Here is a 4,022-nt window from a genome sequence, read left to right on the forward strand (position 1 = left end):
GAACTTCTTGAACTGAATTTCCTGCTTATGCCTTTAAAGTCTTTGAGGGTAGGGTGGTGGAGGCTTCTTTACTTGGAACTGGTTGATTCGTCTCCTATGGCAATTCTGCATCTAACGAAGTTGTTAGTTTATCAAAATTTGCTGGTTCAGAAGTTACCTTATCGGATTTGAAGATTTAAGTTCCGGTGAAATTGGAATTTCAACACTCGGTCGAACTTCCTTTGAGCCTTGAGCATCAATTGGCTCCTTTTCAACTTCGACGGTGTTGGGCTCTAATGTCTTTCCGCTCCTTAATGTCAATGCTTTACAATTCTCGTTCCCTGGAATTTTCAAATTCTCTGTAACACTAGGTAAAGCACCTTATGGTTGGTTTCTGAGATCAGTTGCAAGCTGGCCTATTTGATTCTCCAAATTCCTTAGGGTGACATCATTTTTTGCCATGTATGCCTTCAATAGGTTCTCTAAGCTATTGGGTAGTTTACCTTCGGTTGGTTTCTGAACTTGTTGGGGGAAACCAGGTGGCTAAGTCGGTCTAGGTTGGGTGTAAGTGTTACTGGTTCCAACCCCTCGGTTATTACAGGAAAAATTTGGGTGGTTTCGCCACGATGGGTTATAGAAATTGGATTGCAGTCCTTGCCTTCCTCGATTTTGGTTTTAGTTACCCATGTAATACACGGATTCTGGGTTTGATGGATATTATTCAAACAAATGTCCTTCCCCACAATAGACACAGGCTACATTTTCAAATTGATTTGGTGGCTGTGCTGCAAAACTATTAAACCCATTAGTGGTAAAATTTTTAAGCATTGAGGATATTGAGGATACTTGAGATGCGAGTGAAGTAAGAGCGTTTACTTCATGTATTCGAACGACTCGTCTTCCTGACGCTGCTCGATTTGTTGGCCATTGATAATTGTTGCTGGCAATGCTTTCAATGATTTCATAGGTCTTATTATAAGACTTAGAAAGGAGAGCACCATTAGCAGAAGCATCCACTACCATCCTTGTGTGGGAATTGAGACCATTATAAAACGTCTCAAGTTGGATGCAATTTGGGATTCCGTGATGAAGGCATTTTCGTAATAATTCTTTATACCTATCCCATGCTTCATACAAGGACTCATCATTCATTTGTTAGAAAGCGGTGATCTTGTTCCTCAACTTAGCATTCTTGCTAGGTGGGAAATACTTCATGAGGAATCTTTATGCTAACTCTTGCCATGAGGAAATTGAATTTGGTGGCAATGAGTTCAACCAGGCTCGAGCTTTGTCCTTTAGCGAATATGGGAATAGCTTCAATTGTAATGCATCTTTAGGTACTCCGGCTAACTTGATAGAATCACTCACCTCCATAAACAGTCTTAAGTGAAGATGAGGATCTTCGATAGGTATTCCACTGAATTGGCCTACTGTTTGAAGCATCTGGAACATGACTAGCTTCAGCTCGAATTGTTGTGTCTCGATTTCGGGTCTCCTAATACCCAGATTAAGATCATGAAACACTGGCAAGGCATACTATCTTAGAGATCTATCCCGATCATCATCAATAAGGATAGGATTTTGAGCAGGGTTTGCTTCATCTCCTTGATTCAAATTTGCAAGGTTCATCTCTTCGGTCCTTCTCTGACTTGCATGTCTTCTTCGCAGTCGAAAAATTTGTTCAAGTTTAGGGTCTATAGGGAGTAAATCGATAATTTGGTCAATACTCATAAACACCTGACATAATTACAGAAAAATTAATTAAGTTAAAATTGAACAGAAAAATAAACCAAAATGCAAAACTAACAAATTCACAAATAATGACTTTTGAAAACAGTCCCCAAGAAATAGTGCTAAGAACTTGGAACGAGGTAAATGTGCAAGTGTACACAATCGCAACAAGTAATAAAGTAACAAGTAAATGTCGAGTTATCGTACCCATAGGGACTGTGAAAGGAATTATTTATGAATGCAATTTTAAAAACACTTTGATGAAGAAAAATATTTTGATTTGAGGAGGTGATTAAAAACTAGGATTTTAACTAACAAAAATAAATAAAAAGAAAATAAAAGTTCCAATGCACGATTTCAAAAAATGATTTTTAATCAATGTGACATAGTTTTGTTCTATTAATTACATTTCTTAACTTAGAATTACTAAACTCATGTTTATGTTGTTAAGAATAAATTCAGGGAAACTTGGTAATTTGCTAACTTATGAATATACTTACTTACCAAAATCCATTTATTTTTTTTGACTATATCTCTATGTCAATTCAATCGGTTAAACAAATTTTAATAAGCAAATGTGTTAATGCACACACATACTTATGAAACTAAAATAATCTCTTGTATTTATCTCTATGCCAATCCAAACAATTAATTCAATCTTATAAGCACATAAAAGATTACGTGAGGTACCAATGTATTTCTACCTTAAAACAGTTTAATCACAATAATCTTGCAAGTTATGCAAGACTAATGTATCGTTAGATACCATTGCTAATTTAACCCTCAGCTACCTTAGATGATTAAACATGCACTGATTAAGTATCATGTCAATTAATTACAATTTCAATCTGTTTAAATAATTAATTCATTAGTTACCTTACAATTACAATGCAAGAATAACTTAGTCATGGTTTTACTTGATCAAACATCTTATCGAGGCCTATAACAACACAAACACAATTTTAATAAATTAAGTAGACGAAATGCAACCAACCTAACACGAATTAAATTTAAGCCATATTAATTAAATTAAACATATCGACATCAGAAATATTCATAGACATGTTCATCATAACACAACAAAATTAAAATGATAGGAAACAAGAATCAAATCCGGTGATCCTCTGAGGCTTGACTAGTTTGCTTTGCTCCTCCTTCTCTGCTTGTTCTTGTTGAACCAAGGCCTCAATGAACCCTTGAATGCTGTTCCAAATAGTGGTTGATTGACTTTTTTTCAAGAGGTGAAATCGACAAGGGAATAGGGGAAGGAAATGGAAAGGAAATGGAAGGGAATGAGGAGAGAAAAATAAGAGAGAAGTGAAGAGATGAGAAGGGTTGAGATATGTTAGAAGTGAGCAGAAATTATAGGTTGATATGGCTGCTAGAATTAGAAAAAATTATCAGCCATAGAATCCCCCCATGGCCGGCCACACATGTTGCAAGTTTGAAGAATTCAAACTTGCTATTTTAAGGTAGGGGCAAATTTGGAAAGACACAAATAGTGGAGGGGTTTGAATGCAATTTGAAGGAGTCTTAAAGGGCCATTTTGCAAGTTAAATAATCAGCCAAGCAAGCTGATTGGGTCAGCATGTGGGACAGTTTTGAACTGCCCAGTGTTCGGTTGGATCAGTTTTCTCTGTTCAACTCAACTAGGCCACTTTTCATAATTAATTAATAATAATTTATTTAACTCAAATTAAATTGGATAAAAATTAAAATTAATTATATTATGAATTAATACACATAATTTGGACCATCTTAGGCTAAAATATTAATTCATTTTGATGCTTCAGAATTGCTTTTCAGTTTTGTGCTTCTAGTAGTGTTTGCCGAGCCATTTTTTGTCCTTTGTGAAAATCTGTCAAAAATAATAAAAATTAATTATAAAAGTAATTAAAATTCAACATGTTAATAATTTAAGTACAAAATAATTATTTTATAATAATTATATATTTTTCGACAAGAATTTTACCAAAACTGCATGAGTTTTGAGTTAAAAAGGGCATGAAAAAGTGTGTATATTTTCATGCTTCTTAGTAGCATCATTCATGATAGTCGAATTCATAGCCTGAGACATGCGTAAATGATATCCTCTTATTGGAAGCACATCGTTGATGAAAAGTAAATGTGGCTACGGGTCGTTTATCTTTGTAATGAATGCCTTGATTACTATTTGATAGTAATTTACTTTTCATAAGGAAGATGTAATGGTTAACAGGAGATAAAATAGGATCATATTGGGAGAACAAATTTATCCCAAAGAGATTAAAGATATCCTATGAAGGTAACACACTTATAAAAAGGTAATTAGA

At 34.6% G+C, this 4,022-nt stretch overlaps 1 non-coding gene across 1 annotated transcript; it reads left to right on the forward strand.

Annotated features, from left to right (window-relative positions):
* Positions 1-1,057: 1,057 nt before the first annotated feature.
* Positions 1,058-1,164, forward strand: LOC121205638 (small nucleolar RNA R71). The gene has a single exon (XR_005900714.1). It is a non-coding gene; the product is annotated as a small nucleolar RNA R71 (small nucleolar RNA).
* The last annotated feature ends 2,858 nt before the right edge of the window (positions 1,165-4,022 follow it).

This window comes from Gossypium hirsutum, chromosome A08 (genome assembly GCF_007990345.1).
Source record: "Gossypium hirsutum isolate 1008001.06 chromosome A08, Gossypium_hirsutum_v2.1, whole genome shotgun sequence".
NCBI lineage: Eukaryota > Viridiplantae > Streptophyta > Magnoliopsida > Malvales > Malvaceae > Gossypium > Gossypium hirsutum.